Below are 17,322 nucleotides of genomic sequence, written 5' to 3'. Positions count from 1 at the left end.
GGGGTGGGAAGGGACTAGAGGAGAATGCTAGTGGGTACTGAGCTTCTTTATGGGAAGATAAAAAATGTTTTAGAAATAGATAGTAACAATGGCTGCACAACTTTGCTAATATAGTGCAAACCAATGAACTGAACATTTCGTAAGGGTGAATTTTATGGCATGTGAATTATATCTCAAGCTGTTACCAAAAAAAAAAAAGCCCTTCTTATTATGTCATGGGAGAAAACAACTTCTATCTAAATCTCTAAGCAAAAATAAGGTAAAGAACTGACTTTTAAAAGTCTTTAATTTTAAAGTCATGTTTTTAAAAATGCTTCTTGCATTCTAAAATTCAATGAGCCAAAATTTAACAATTATATTGAAAAAGGCATTTAAACAAGAACAGCTGATCAACGATTTAGAGAGAGAGCCCTGTAATTCCCAAATAATAGTTTTTGTTTTTGTTTTTTTAATCTAAAAGACCAGCCACTGGGAATTAGATCAATTGGAATTTTACTATTTTGTCAATTCAGTTAAATAGTGGATTTTAACTTTCAGCACGATTTAAATTTTCTACCCAGACAGCCACTTAGCAGATATGTGCTATCAATCCTGATTTCCAACTTCAGTTTTCTGTATGAATTTAATGGGGGAAATAATTGTGCAAGAATGTGTTTTAAAACACAAATCTCAACTACCCTGTTATTACATTTACAGCTGATTACCATGTGAATTGCTTTTATGCTATGCTAGAATATCACTAATACTGTTCTTTCAAGGAGTACAGTATGAAGTAAAGGATGTATGCAACAGCTTCTAACAACGATGACACTGGCTAACAGTTTTAAATTCACATTTACATTAAAATTATTACTAGGAAAAAGTAACGTGTGGGGCATTTGCTACATCAGGACTCTTTTTGGTATACGTAAAAATCCAACTCAAAACAACACAGTGCAAATACAATTCACTGACTTTCTTAACTGCCAAGTCCAGTGGTGATGCTTCCATCAGCACTGGCACAGCTGGATTCAGGGCTCCCACGCTGGTTTTCTGACAGACTGGTTTCATTTTCAGACCCAAAGTTTGTCCCTCCTGATGGCAGGATGGGAGCAGCAGCTCCTCCCGACGCTTTCCCACATTCTTAAGAAAAGACTCACTGTGGCTGCCAGGTTCTAACTGAACCCTGTGCTTGGTCTTGGACCAGCCACCACACACAGCAGGATGGAGCATGTTGACTGATTCAGGCCTGGGACACACACAGCCCTGCAGGACAGAATCCCATTCCAACCATACAGACTGACAATAGGGGAAGAATGAATCCTCTGGGGTGGGGTGGCGGGGTGGGCGGACAGCAAGTATTGCTGCTAGAAAAAAGGACAATGGAGACTGGAAAGGAAAATAACAAATGTCCCCTTAAAAGATGGGGACATTTCCAGTTAAAGATGGGCCAACCTGACAATGAGTTGGGAAGTACAGTGGACCCTTCTGAGGGTATCTTCTCATTGGTTTCCCTCTCTGAGAATTTTTCCATTTGCCTCATGGTTTGAACCAGATTCCTTCTATTTGCCCCTCCAGAGCCACTCCGCATCCTTCAAGCCCTGCTTTCTATTCCAGAAGCCTGAACTGAAAGGATGACAGAAAGAGTTTCTGGACCCTCTCCCTGACTTTTGGTTGGGGTTGGTAAGTGGGGAACACCCGCAAAAGATCTAAGGGAAGAAGGAAGGGATCCTTTCAGTCTTGTTCTATTTTCAACCAACCATCATAGCTCCTCCCCACCCCTATCTTCATGGAGATATAACTGAAACGCGACACTGTGTAAGTTTTAGACAGACATGATGATATGACACGCACATCTATATTTCAAAATAATTACAATAAGGATAGTTAACATATCCCTCACCTCACATAATTACCTTTGTTGTTCTGGTAGTGGTAGTGAGAACATTTAAGATCTACTTTCAAGTATACAATATGGTATTATTAACCACTGCCACCAGGCTGTACATTTCATCCCCTTTTATGACTGCCCTCTGTACTCAAACTTTTCTTCCTAGCTCTGGTAACCACTCCCCAGGTTGTCCTTTTAGGCCTAGACATGATCAGGACTTCTAGAATACAACATTATTCTTTACGAGTTTTCCTAAACCGTGCCCAAAGCTTTGAAAATTGTCCCATAATTAAACCCTCTTTGAATTATCACATTTGAGTGCACCATCTGTTTCCTGCTGGGACCCTGACAGATAACTAATAAACATTGCAGCCATATTCCTTAATGCATGACCTCAATTTACATATTATTCTGAATTCTCATATTTGTTCAGTGAAATAGGCATTCTTAATCCTATTGGATCTATAATGGAACAGAGGCTCAGAGGGGTTAAGTACCTTGACCAAGATCCCAAAGCTACTAAGGACCCAACAGACACTAGTCTAATTTCTCATTCTCTATGTCCAAGATACATCATCTCTGGCCTGGATCATGACTTCCACTCTTGCCTTCTTATAGTCTTTCTCCTCACAGTAGCCAAACACCACCCATTAGATCTGCCAAGGTTGCTACCAAATGTCAATGAAATAACAAGCAATAGCAGTAAAGTGCCTTACAGATTTAATAAATTAGCTCACTGAATATATATGTGTGTGTGGGGGGTATATGTGTGTGTGTGTGTGTGTGTGTGTGTGTGAATGAGAGATCGATCCTCCGACCACTTTCAGAATCAGACTCCTTGAAGATGGAGGATGTGGAGGAGACTTTGGAGGAACTGATTCTAGGGATCCAATCCTTCTTCACTCAGCTCACCCATCACCTTCTCTTGGAAGTCTTTCTGATACCCCAGGAAGGGTGAGGCACCCACTCCATGCTCCCATAGTATTTCTCCTGCCCCAGCATTTATCCCATGGAAAAGGAGTTCGTCAAGGCTGTATATTGTCACCCTGCTTATTTAACTTATATGCAGAGTACATCATGAGAAACGCTGGACTGGAAGAAACACAAGCTGGAATCAAGATTGCCGGGAGAAATATCAATAACCTCAGATATGCAGATGACACCACCCTCATGGCAGAAAGTGAAGAACTAAAGAGCCTCTTGATGAAAGTGAAAGAGGACAGTGAAAAAGTTGGCTTAAAGCTCAACATTCAGAAAATGAAGATCATGGCATCCGGTCTCACCACTTCATGGGAAATAGATGGGGAAACAGTGGAAACAGTGTCAGACTTTATTTTTCTGGGCTCCAAAATCACTACAGATGGTGACTGCAGCCACGAAATTAAAGACGCTTACTCCTTGGAAGGAAAGTTATGACCAACCCAGATAGCATATTCAAAAGCAGAGACATTACTTTGCCAACAAAGGTTCGTCTAGTCAAGGCTATGGTTTTTCCTGTGGTCATGTATGGATGTGAGAGTTGGACTGTAAAGAAGGCTGAGCGCTGAAGAATTGATGCTTTTGAACTGTGGTGTTGGAGAAGACTCTTGAGAGTCCCTTGGACTGCAAGGAAATCCAACCAGTCCATTCTGAAGGAGATCAGCCCTGGGATTTCTTTGGAAGGAATGATGCTAAAGCTGAAACTCCACTACTTTGGCCACCTCATGCCAAGAGTTGACTCCTTGGAAAAGACTGTGATGCTGGGAGGGATTGGGGGCAGGAGGAGAAGGGGACGCCAGAGGATGAGATGGCTGGATGGCATCACTGACTCGATGGACATGAGTCTGAGTGAACTCCGGGAGTTGGTGATGGACAGGGAGGCCTGGCGTGCTGCGATTCATGCGGTCGCAAAGAGTCGGACACGACTGAGCAACTGCTGTGATCTCATCTAATTATTATTTGCTTTCCTTCTCTTATCCCACATTCTGCTCCATTATAATTGCCCATATGTTTCTCTCCTTCTAGAGTACAAATTTCTAGAAGGCAAGAGTCATATCTACTATTTCTGTATCCCTAATGTCTGATATATACCTTTAGCTAGGTGCTAAATAGGTATCTGTTAACTGAGTGACAATATACTTCTGAACAAAACCCATGAGAAGGAGTTCCCCAAGATGGGCTGTCAGGGACCATACTGAAGGGATTCCCTCAAGAGGAAGAAGAGAAACTGTGACTGCTGAGATGACACCTAAACTCTAAAATTACATGATTCTGGATAATAGAGCTCCACAAATTACAGGAAACATGTTTCTTTCAAGAGGTAACAGTTAATAATTTTAAAACCACCTCATGTCATTTTTGCTAACATTGATCAAATAACAAAAGATAACTGTAAATAATAAAACCTAGTTTTTCACTGTTGAAGAAAAAGACTATAATGAAAAATCTGATGGAATTTTAATTAGATCTCTAATGTAGTTAACAATATAACACCAATGTTAATTTCCTGGTTCTGATCACTACATTATAGTTATACAAGATATTAACATTAAGAGAAGCTGGGTGAGAGATAATGAAAACTTTTTTCAAATTTTCTAAAAAAATTTTTTAAATTTATTTTTGACTGCACTAGGTCTTTGTTGCTGCACGTAGCCTTTCTCTAGTTCTGGAAAGCAGGGGCCACTCTCTAGTTGGGGTGCTCAAGCTTCTCACTGTGGCGGCTTCTCTTGCTGCCCAAGCTCTAAGGCATGGATTTCAGCAGTTGGAGCTCAGCGGCCCTAGAGTACGGGCTCCGTAGTTGCGGCACACGGGCTTCACTGCCCTGGGGCAGGTGGAATCTTCCCAGACCAGGGACTGAACTATGTCCCTTGCATTGGCAGGCAGATTTTTAACCACCACTAGACCACCAGGCAAGTCCGAAACTTTTTTTGAACTTTTCATAAAACTTTTCTCTAAGTCTAAAATAAGTTCAAAATTCAACTGTCTATGGTACATTCTTTTAAAGTCATACTCTAAGAATCTAACATAGGTGATAAAATTTCACCAAGAAGTACAAGGGGGTATAACACCTTAATAGCTTCCTGTGTTACTCAGAATGACAGAATTTTACAGTTTAAAATAAATCTTGGCAGTCCCAGTCCATTATTCTACTCTTGAGGGAACCCCCTCAGTACTATCTCTGATAGCCTAAAGCCTTTGCTAAGATGTCTCCACAGACAGCAGTGTATCTCTATCCTAAAAATGAATTACTGGAAGAACAGCTTGAATTGTTAGAAAGATCATCCTCTTTTACCCACCAAGGTGAAATTAGCCTCATGTTGATTCTCTTGACCCCACATGGTGATGACCAGTTTCATGAAAACAGTGAGCATCATCTCACCTGTGGTTTTTCTTCTTCAAGTAAAACACCCTCAATCCCTCTCCAGATGATATAATGATGCTTTAAACAGGGGTCAATGATGCTTTGATGCAGTCATTTCTAAACTTTTTCTCAGCCACAGAAATCCTCATTAAAGAAATTCTCAGGTAGACGTGAAAGTTGCTCAGTCATGTCCAACTCCTTGCAACCCCATGGACTATAGCCTGCCAGGCTCCTTTGCCCATGGAATTCTCTAAGCAAGCCCCTCATGTAGAAGTCAGTATGTAAAACAGATAAAACTTCTCTGCTGGAGGTAGTAGGTGAGAAGACCAAGGGTTATCTGATCCCCTCACCCCTTCCCTTCCCTAGTGGTCCTTGAAGCACAACTGTTAGAACGTTTAAAACTTCCAGAATACATAAACACTTCCTCAAATCAAAGGCATGAAAGAGCATGGGCACCTCAGAAATCAAGGCAGGTGTGTAGGGAAGATGTTTTGAGTACATGCTTTCTATTGTCTCCAAATTATACCACGTGGACAATCCCTGACTTACCTGTTGGGCCATAAGTCGTAATGATCATGACAGTAAGAACTACGACTTTATATGTATTAACTGAAGAATCCTATGATACAGCTCTTAGGCATATCCCATGTTATAAATGAGAAAACAAAGGCATGACATAGGTAAACCAACTTATTCAGGAGAAGTGGTAGAAGTGGATTTATAACCCATATCTCTCTGACTCTGAACTATGCACTTAACTGCTATATTCTCCTGCTTCACGGGAACAGAAATCTAAAAGGATTATGGGACTCTAGCCTACTCATCTAGCATCCTCACCTATACAGTAGTCACTTTACAACCTGGAATCATCTTGGAGTGGATTCACTAGGAAATCCATTGTAAACACTCTACTCCTGACATCAAGCCTCTACAATATAATCCATCTCCCTTGCTTCGGACATATTTCAGTTCTCAATTTAACAATATCACCTTGGAATCTGAGATCCTAAGGATTAAGCATTTTGGAATGGTCGGTCCATACGTAAGGAAGGGTCATCTATAGATACTCTTAGGTTAATGCCCAGCAGAGAAATGGTTTGCAAGGAACCCAAGCACCCTGTGTAGTTCTGACCTATGGCTGTTTTATGCTTTTACACAGAGCAGATACTTGGTGAGCCTCAGTATGCAGCCTTTCCTCCCCAAGTAAGGGCTGGGATGGTGTTCATTTGTTGTAAATGCCTTCCTGTGATTCCTTTCGGTGGAAACCCCCTACCTTAACACTTCAGTATTTGGCGTTTGCATCATCAGACCTCACTTTCCAAGTTCCACCCCAGAGCACATAGTTGGCTGAGCCCAGATAATTAGCATACTAACAGTTCCATGTGATCCTAGCTAGACCAATAAGACTGAATATCAAGACATGTTGGAACCATTGAAAAAGACACGTCTTTTCCCTAGGACCTCTGAGTTAGGAGATTGCAAATCCAGCAGCCATCTTGTTACTGGGAGACTACCAGCTCAATGTTGAAACCAAAGAGAAGAAAGCAAAGTCAAGATATGAAACAGGACACCACATCCAGCTGTGCTTAGGGATGGACTCATTATACGTAGGTGAACTAATAAATTCCCTTTGTAGCATAACCCATTCCAGTTGGAAGTATGACCTTTGAATTCTCTATAAGCCTCTCCTGCTCATCCTTTATAAAATTATAACCTTCACCATACCGTGGTGCTCCCTAAACCCCTTCCTACACTTATCTTTTATTCCTAAGTACTTATGTAATGCACTACAAGCTTTACTTATTTGCCTCATTTATTTTCTGTCTCCCCAACTAAACTCCATAAAGGCAGAGCTTAGGCCTACTTGTTCATAGCTTACTTTGAATGGAATGACCCCAGAATATAGCAGGTACTCAATAAATATCAATGTTTGTGAAATGAATGAGTGAGAGAACTTGGAAATCAGATAGTTCTAAATGGTTTATATGGAAATTCCCTTTGAGCATTATAAAGTCAGGATGGAAGCTTCCCCTGTGACCGAACATGAAGCAATTTCTCTTCTAATTTCAAATATATGTTTAATAAGCATGTATTGAGCACCTATCTAGCTCATCACTGTGCTGAACACAAAACTAAATACAGTCCCTGCCCTCCAGTAGCTTTCAGAGTGACACTACTGTCTGGCACAACAGCCAGTTGGAGAAGCACCAGCTTTCAAGTATGAACATCCTTCCAGAGGAAGGCAAGGTAGTCTCTGGCCCTCTCCTTCTCCCTGTCCCATGTTCATAGGGTGATCTACAAACTCAAAGTGAAGACTTACATGTATCCCAGTCTGGGAACTGTGAGACAAGCACAAAAGGCAAAGATACAGCTTAATTAAGGAGAGAAGAGGAGAAATAATAGAATCTCATCAAGAACAGGGAACTGACTGTCGCTCCTCATGAGGACTGAACTGGACCCCTCTGGGATCTAAGACACCTTAGCCGTCTGGTTATCTTGTGGTTTCCTCAGCGTCCCCTAGAGTCCTGCTGTTGGCATAACTCAGCCTTTCTTGATCAGTCTCTGTTTCTCCTGGTTTGCTTGGTCTCACATTCACGCCCTCTTTCCCCTCTTTTTCCCCCCTTTTCTTTCCTCATTTCCTTCCTTTCTTCCCTTCCTCCTCCCTCTCTCTTTTTCTTCCTTCCCTCCTTCACTTATTGAGTTATAATTGACATATTTAAAATTCAGTTTGCTGAATTTTTACATATACACACATCTGTGAATTTATCATCACAATTAAAAGAGTGAACATATCTGTCATTCCCCAAATTTCCTAAATCTTTTCTTAATCCTCTTTGCCTCTACTTCCTCTCGCCACCCCCATGCAATTCTCACATGCAGTTTAGGTTGTAGTTTCTAAACTTTCTTATAAAAAGAATTATGCAGTATGTACTCATTTGTCTGGTTTCTTTTACTCAGCATACTTATTTTGAGATTCATCCATGACATTGCCCTATAGCAATATTCCATTTCTTTTTCCCTGTGGACTGACAGTATTCCACTACAGGGACATACCACAGTTTGTTCATCCATTTACCTATTGATTGCTATTTGTATTGTTTTTAGTTATTTGACTAGCAATGAATAAGATTTCTATGAATATTTGTGTACAATCTCTGTATAAATACACATTTTCGTTGTGATTCAGTAAATACCTGGGATTGGAACAGCTGGGTCTCATAGGAAGAGCATATTTAAACTGTTAAGAAACTGCTGCTGAACTCTTTTCCAAAATGGTTGTACCATTTTACATTCCCACACAATGTATGGGAGTTCTAGTTGTTCCACACCCCCACTAACACTTGTTATATCAATCTTTTTTAACTTTAGCCATTCTAATCAGTGCGATGCTACTTACTTGTGGTTTTAATTTGCATTCTCTAGTGAATAATAATGTTGAGCATCTTTTCATGTGCTTAATTGCCATCTGTACATCTTCATTGCTGAAGTACACATTCAAATCTTTTGCCCACTTTATTAGGTTATTTGTTTTCTTGTTGTGCTTTGAGAATTCTTTAGGTATTCTAGATATAAATTCTTTCCCATGTATGTGATTTGTTAATATTCTCTCCCACTCTGTGGTTTACTTTCTCATTCCTTTAAAATAGAAGAAAATCATAATTTGATGAAGTCTAATTTATTAATTTTATTATGGTTCATGCTTTTGATGTTATATCTAAAACATACACTGAACTCAAGGTCACAAGGTCCTCCTGCTTTCTCATAGAAATTTTACAGTTTTTGGTTTTACATTTAAGTCTGTGGATCATTTTCAGTCCATTTTTGTATATAGTATGAGGTATGGACTGAGGTTTATTTTGTGGCACATGGATATACAATTGCTCTGCAACACTTTGTTGGAAAAACTGTTCTTTCTCCATTGAACTGCCTTTTGAGGGGCCTTTGTCAGAAAGTCTATTAATCAGATATTCTTGGGTCAATTTCTGGAGTCTGTATTCTACTTCATTGATCTACTTATCTACCTTGGCTTCAATACCATACTGTCTTGATTATTATAGCTTTACAGTAAATCTTACAATCAGGTATGTTAGTTTAATTCTGTTTTTTTAAATTTCTTTTGGCTCTTAAAACAATCTGCTGGAATTTCAAATGGGATTACAAAGACTATAGTTTAATTTGGGGAGAATCAGCACTTTAATAATGAATCTTCCAATTCATGTAATGGATTCTCTCTTCATTTTGTGTATCACCTGTAGTTTCTCTCAGCAATGTTCTATAGTTTTCAGTATACAGATCTGGAACATCTTTTGTCAAATTTACCCCCTAAGTATTTCATTTTTCCAATGCTGTGTAAATAGCATTGTTTTTGTAATTTTAATTTCCAGTTGTTTGTTGCTAGAAGAGTTTCTTTTTGCTTCATTTCTATTTAAAGCAGATCTTATAAAACCAAGCCATTTCTTAAGCCACTGGCCCAAGTTGTTGTCTGAGATGTGGAATGAACCCAGTCTAGTCAGCTACAGCTAAGAGTGCAGAGTCATATGGTACAGATCAGGTACATATCTTTGCTCACCTCAGGGATGGCTCAGGGTCACTGACCCTCAGCGGGATTGGCCCTTGATGAACCCATTCTATACCCTATGTTAAATGATCACGAACAAATCAGTAAAATGATGAGAACTAAATGTTAATTCTGTCCTTTTGATCCTTTTAAATTTTGCACAGGAAACTTATATGGCTGTTTGGGAGGGCCAGCAAAAAAAAAGAATCTTGCATTGGAAGTCAAGTATTTATTTCTATTGGCATCTCTAAATACAACCATATGGTCCTAGAGGCCAGAATGTTACAAATTCCACCTACTACAGGAAGATCTAAATTCCTAGGAGACCATATGTCTAATGATGTATCCCAGCCCCTTAATTTACACTCTCTTTTACCATAAACTCGGCTTTAACTGGTCTGCTAAGCTTAGAAGGCAGCAAAGTCCAAGGGATGCCCAGGGTAAACAGCAGGACTTAGAACTTTGTGACCATATGACTGCCCACTAAAAAAGGATATCTTGAGCCAAATACAGTTTTAAAGGAAGGCATTTTTAAGCCCAGTTTTCTTAGTGAATTATGTTTTTTCAGCACATGCTTATGCCTTTTTTTTTTTTTAATTCTCATGCATTCATTCATTTTTTCATTCAGCAGTTGTCCATGTAAAACTAATGTGGATCTCCATGCTACGGAGATGGTAGGGGTGGGAGGTAACACCAAGATTCATAATGAGGATTCCTGTTCCTAGGTAGGGAAACACACAGACCAGTACAACATGAATAAAGATACAAAGTGGAATATCTGGCACTGTGATTTGTAAAATATAAGGCAGTATTCCAATGTCTGTTATTTCATAGCTCAGAAGCAAAGACAGCACTGTAGAGAGTTGAGAAAGGCCTTCTAGGGAATGGAAGGAGACATGATCTGGTTTAACAGATGCAGAGAAATCCCTTACCTAGGTGAGAGGAAAATGTCTACCCATTTCTCCAAAGACCTCAGTGTATTGTGCTGGAGGAACGCTGAGAAGAGGATGTGGTAGAAGAATGTGGTCAATCACATTTTCCAAAGACGGCCACACTCCTCATCATGAGACAATCTAATTCTCTCCTTGAATGTGACTGGGCTTTTGTGACAGTTCAACCAGTAGCAAATGGCAAACACAATACCACTTGGAAGAGTCAGTCATAAAATTTCATGTCTGCCCTTTTCACCAGAACACTCTTCCTAGAGCCCTGAGCTACAGTGGGAGAACTCCCACAGCCCTGAAGGTGTCATGCTACGAGGAGGCCCTGTCTACTTGATCCACAGACTGCATGGAGAAACCCTGAGAAAGAAATGTCTAGCTGGCCCTCAGATACTCCAGTCCCAGCCACCTCTGACTGCAACTGCATGAAACACTCTAAGCCAAACTGCCTAGCTGGGCCTTTCCCAAAGCACTGACCCAGAGAAACCATGACAAATAAAGAAACAACTACTGTTGTTTTAAGCCACTAACTTTCAGGGTGATTGGTTACACTCAGTAATAGATGATCAGAACAAGGAAGTAAGAAATGACGTGGCTGCTTTTATTTTTTTCTCCTTTCATGTCAGATTTGGGCTGACTGGGACTTGATGACAAGTCTGATTCCATAGTGCAAAAGAGGTAGGTAGAATACACCCAGGACTAGAAGTAGTATCTACATAATTGGTCAACAAGATGGTAGAGAAACAGGCTCTACAAAGCTTTGGGATAAGACAGAACCACCACTGAAGCAGGATGCTAAACTGAGAACCATAGGAGGGTCTCACACAGGACGCAAAGGCAGAGAATCCACTACCCAAACCCATGACAAGATTACACAAAGATAAGCAAGTGAGGCTTGAAGAAGTGTGACCTGACACTGAGTTATGAAGATCTAGTTACAGTGTTTCTCCCAGCAAGGGATACAGAATGATCTCAGAGCCTGGAGGGAGATGACACCTTTGATACCACCTGTGTGGATTAGATGGGAGTCAGATCAGGGGAGGTGCCAATCAGCTTATTTTGTTTCCAGTCAGCCCAGATTAACTGCCTATCCCACTTTACCCTACTTCTCTACTTGGAGAAGGAAATGGCAACTCACCCACTCCCGTATTCTTGCCTGGAGGATCTCCATGGACAAAGGTGTCTAGAAGGTTACAGTCCATGGGGTCACAAAGAGTTGGACATGACTGAGTGACTAAGCATCACTCTACCCATCCTCCAGCAAAAGGAAAAAAAGAGGCCAGAAGACCAAGTAAGAAAGTAAGTCTAAGGAAAAAAAGAAGGTAATATGCAAAAGAGGAAGATATTATGGATGGCATTCTGGTATAGTACAAATCCACCAAAAAATCAAATTAGGGAACCTACACTAATTTAGCAACATGCATCAAAACATATCAGGCAACATGCCTGAAAACATTTTTAAAAGACAGAATAGAATGCAAACATTTAAGTAACTGAAGAATGATCAATTTGATCAAATGTTTACAACAGCTACATTCACACCTAAAAGGGGAACATCCAACAATCTAATTGTCCAACAGATTAGCTAAATTGCAGAATAGTATGCAGCCTGTTTTGAAAATTATGTTATACAACATGAAAAAAACACTACCAAAATATTGTTTAGTGTAAAATTTTTCCTGAATAGCACGTTCTGGGCCTGTTCCTTTAAAGATGCCCGTAAAAATTCCTCATACCACTTGGTACTCAAGAAATGTTGGTTCCCTAAATGAATTCTATAATTATCAGTGCGGACCTATTACATGCCAGACATGGTTTTATGTTCCCCCCACATGTAAATCTCTTTCACCTCCACATAATCCTAGGAAGTAGATACTATTACCATCCCTGTTTTGAATGGGTGAAAATAGTGGCAGAAGATTAAGAAATGTGCCCAGTAAATGGTAACACTGGGGCAGCTAGGGACGCACAGTCTGGGTCCAAAATACAGTATTGTCTCTTAAGCTAGACAATGCCTAAAATAAGTGACCTTTGAAAAACTAAAATTTAGTTTTGTCCTCGTCAAGACTTTACCCTCAATCATCAAGGAAAAAAAGTAATAATGATATTCACTAGGTCTCATGATTAATGGCAACAAATCTTTCAGAACTAAGGGCAGAGGAAATGGTAACCAAGACTCCAGCATTAAGAAGGAGAAGGTGGAGGGATCCAAGTATATTCATTATTTACATTTTTTTCATTTTCTTCACTGGCCTCGGGAAATAGAGAAAGCAGAAGGAGGGAGGATAAAAAGGAAAGCAAATCTGTTACTAAGTACTTTGGAATCATTATACGGGAAAGATGTCAGTAAAAACATTTTAAATGCATTATCTTGGGGTCTTCTAGTTGCACATTCATTTTATCTCCCTACTTATCTGTATGCATTTGTTTCAGCACCGATTACACTGGCGTAGTTTGTCATAAATTAATTTAGGTCTGTTCAGGAAATTTAAAAAATCTTACCACCAAGAATTAAGATGAAATGAGAATAAAGAAACAGCTGATCACTGTCCCCTCAAGAGACTATCTCATGCTGTTTCTCAGTTGTTTCTTGACTCAGGTTAAGACCCCCAACTGGAAAACAGGATTAGTGCTACATGCACATTTGCTGCTTGAAATGGGGATGGCGCCAGCAAGTCGCTATTTCCCTCTCACACCTCCCCATTTCTCTGTCAGCATTGGGAATTGGGACTGACTTGAAGTGTGTGTGGTGGAGAGTGGGAAGTGTTAACCAAAATTCCCCTCCCTCAACTTCTGCATGGCACTCACGCATGTATTACGCCACCCTAAGGCTCTCCATACTGTCCAAGGGGAGAGCATATGGAGCCTCACAATATATTTTATTTCATGTCTCCCTTCATTCTCACACTCAGAAAGAAACGGGTAAGGTTAGATAAAATTGCTACTTAATAAGGTGTTACTGAGTGTGTAATTGCTCCCAGAGTGTTTTTAGAGTGATAGTCCGCCAGTAGGAGCCAAGCTTGCTATAAAGAATCTCGCTAAACTGCCCAACGACTGCAATTCCACTCATTTGAGATTGAGGAACACACCAAAGATTAAGCAGTATCTTTTACTAAAATACTTTTCCTCCCACCTCGTTTCAAACAGGTCAGCAAATTCAGAAGTTCAAGGTTTCCGTCCTTAAGTTGCGAGGGAACAGGTTCTGAAGTTAGTGCTAGAGTGACTTCAGAACCTTCTTTCCGGCAGCAGAAATTTACTAGCAAGCACATGTGATCTTCAACGGGGCTGCAGGCAGAATCAAGGCACTGTATAATTTCTTCAGAGCTTAAGAAATCTTAAAGATCATGATTGCATTCACGTGCCCTATTTCACAAAGTAGGTCACCCAGCTGGAAGCAGATGTTAGTTCTGCTGTTAACTTATTCCTCTTCCTATCTTCTCCCCAACAGAGGCGTAGCAGACCTGGAACAATGTCGTGGTGGGCCGAGGGATGGGCATAGTCTGACTTGGCAGGTAGGCTTCTGCTTAAATTGACACAGTTCTCACTCGGTATTAATGTTTCTCTTGATGAAAACTGTGCCAATTTCAGAACCTCAGAAATGGTTTTAGCCCTTCCCCACCCTCCTCCACACATACCTTGTAGCTTTCAAGCCTTTCCTTCAAAGCTCTGTCTGGAGGGTGCCAGGTGGGGACTGTCCAGGGCTCCCCCATTCTCCTGCTGGACGCTCTTGGAGGTAGCATAGAGCTACCTTAGAATCCCTGAGTTTTCGTTTCCTCTTGAAAGTGTCTAACTTGCGGAGCTCACATGAAGGTGTTCATTGGAGAAGCACCGCATGGGAAACAGCGGCTGTTCCCTCACTTCCGGTCATGGGACATTCACTTCCGCAGGAGATACGTAGCTAATCACGTCACGTTCAGCTGCTTTCCCAGCGTCCTTTTCAAAGTGCTTTGGTCAGGAGTGAAGCAAAGGCAAGGAAACACGCTGGTGTACCTGCATGTCTAGGTTACTGAGTCTATGAGAAGCCTCAGCTTTTGTGGACTCCTGTCAATTTCTGGAGAGTGAGATAGATTTAGGAAATAGGACTACACCCCTGCCCCCCACCATCTTTCCAATCACTCTAAAATCTTGGAGGAGCTATTTTTTTCTGTTTTGGGAGTTTTCTCCAGAGCCTCCACTCTGTGGATTTTATTCCTTTCATTTAACCTCCTTTGTTCTGTTGCTTTAGGTGAATTATTTTTGCTTATTTTTACCGTGTCACTCAAGGCTTTCAGTTCAGTTCAGTTCAGTGGCTCAGCCGTGTCTGACTCTTTGAGACCTCATGAACCACAGCACGCCAGGCCTCCCTGTCGTTCACCAACTCCCAGAGTTCACCCAAACTTATCTCCATCAAGTCGGTGATGCATCCAGCCATCTCATCCTCTGTCCCCTTCTCCTCCTGCCCCCAATCCCTCCCAGCATCAGAGTCTTTTCCAATGAGTCAACTCTTCGCATGAAGAGTTGGAGTTTCAGCTTTAGCATCAGTCCTTCCAATGAACACCCAGGACTGGTCTCCTTTAGGATGGACTGATTGGATCTCTTTGCAGTCCAAGGGGCTCCCAAGAGTCTTCTCCAACACCACAGTTCAAAAGCATCAATTCTTCGGCTCTCAGCTTTCTTCACAGTCCAACTCTCACACCCAGACATAACCACTGGAAAAACCATAGCCTTGACTAGATGGACCTTTGTTGGCAAAGTAATGTCTCTGCTTTTCAATATGCTACCTAGGTTGGTCATAACTTTCCTTCCAAGGAGTAAGCGTCTTTTAATTTCATGACTGCAGTCACCATCTGCAGTGATTTTGGAGCCCAAAAAATAAAGTCTGACACTGTTTCCACTGTTTCCCCATCTATTTCCCATGAAGTGATGGGACCGGATGCCATGATCTTCGTTTTCTGAATGTTGAGCTTTAAGCCAACTTTTTCACTCTGCTCTTTCACTTTCATCAAGAGGCTTTTTAGTTCCTCTTCAGTTTCTGCCGTAAGGGTGGTGTCATCTGCATATCTGATGTTATTGATATTTCTCCCGGCAATCTTGATTCCAGCTTGTGCTTCTTCCAGCCCAGCATTTCTCATGATGTACTCTGCATATAAGTTAAATAAGCAGGGTGACAAGATACAGCCTTGACATATTCCTTTTCTTAACAGAAGCAGAAGATATTAAGAAGAGCTGGCAAGAATACACAGAAGAACGGTACAAAAAAGATCTTCACTACCAAGATAATCACAATGTTGTGATCACTCATCTAGAGCCAGACATCCTGGAATGTGAAGTCAAGTGGGCCTTAGAAAGCATCACTACAAACAAAGGCAGTGGATGTGATGGAATTCCAGTTGAGCTATTTCAAATCCTGAAAGATGATGCTGTGAAAGTGCTGCACTCAATATGCCAGCACATTTGGAAAACTCAGCAGTGGCCACAGGACTGGAAAAGGTCAGTTTTCATTCCAATCCCAAAGAAAGGCACTGCCAAAGAATGCTCAAACTACCGCACAATTGCACTCATCTCACACGCTAGTAAAGTAATGCTCAAAATTCTCCAAGCCAGGCTTCAGCAATACGTGAACCATGAACTTCCAGATGTTCAAGCTGGTTTTAGAAAAGGCAGAGGAACCAGAGATCAAATTGCCAACATCCGCTGGATCATGGAAAAAGCAAAAGAGTTCCATAAAAACATCTATTTCTGCTTTATTGACTATGCCAAAGCCTTTGACTCTAGGCTATACTACCTGGGAAAGTTCACCAAGGGCAGGACCCTCCTGTTCATTTCATCTTTGCAAATGCCATGGACAGTGTCTGGAATAGGTAAGCACTCTACAGCTATTTGTAAAAATGAGTGATTATGAAGTATTCAAAGGATATGAATATTTATTTTTTTAGTCTTCACAAAATTAAGTATGAAATTTGAGAGGAGGAAGGGGAGGAGGTGGTCTAGTGATTTGCTTTGTACATTTCAATGTTTATGTTTACTAATGTGCATAATTAAACACTGTGTGTCCATGGAAAGAAAAAAAGTGATAAGTCATGGTCAATTGGAAAGGCCTGATTACAAGTCTGTAAGAGTGAGAAAGTGTGGTGTTGGAGAAGACTCTTGAGAGCCTCTTGGACTGCAAAAAGATCCAACCAGTCCATCCTAAAGGAGATCAGTCCCGGGTGTTCAATGGAGGGACTGATGCTGAAGCTGAAACTCCAGTACTTTGGCCACCTCATGTGAAGAGTTGACTCATTGGAAAAGACCCTGATGCTGGGAGGGATTTGGGGGCAGGGGGAGAAGGGGACGACAGAGGATGAGATGGCTGGATGGCATCACCAACTCAATGGACATGAGTTTGGGTAAACTCCGGGAGTTGGTGATGGGCAGGGAGGCCTGGCGTGCTGCAGTCCATGGGTCACAAAGAGTTGGACATGACTGAGAGACTGAACTGAACTGAGCTGAAATGTGAGAGTATTCACAGAGGGATCATGAGTTAGCAATTTAGCTGTTGCCTTCTAGTTCTTCATTTATAAGCAGCAGAAAATTTTGAGTAAATAGCTCAAGTGAAAATGGGAGGTGGAGGTTCACTGTAATGCTGCAGAAG

General features: G+C 41.0%; 1 long non-coding RNA gene across 1 annotated transcript in view; it reads right to left on the bottom strand.

The window, feature by feature from the left end:
• Nucleotides 1-14,597, bottom strand: part of LOC112443454 (uncharacterized) — an 88,230-nt gene extending 73,633 nt beyond the window's left edge. Inside the window, exon 1 of the long non-coding RNA XR_003031826.2 lies at nucleotides 14,345-14,597. This is a non-coding gene — a long non-coding RNA (uncharacterized lncRNA). The remainder of the gene's footprint in view (nucleotides 1-14,344) is intronic.
• Nucleotides 14,598-17,322: the final 2,725 nt, after the last annotated feature.

Source organism: Bos taurus, chromosome 22, assembly GCF_002263795.3.
Source record: "Bos taurus isolate L1 Dominette 01449 registration number 42190680 breed Hereford chromosome 22, ARS-UCD2.0, whole genome shotgun sequence".
NCBI lineage: Eukaryota > Metazoa > Chordata > Mammalia > Artiodactyla > Bovidae > Bos > Bos taurus.
Note: the sequence above shows the minus strand (reverse complement) of the source record. Positions and strands in the feature narration are given on the sequence as shown.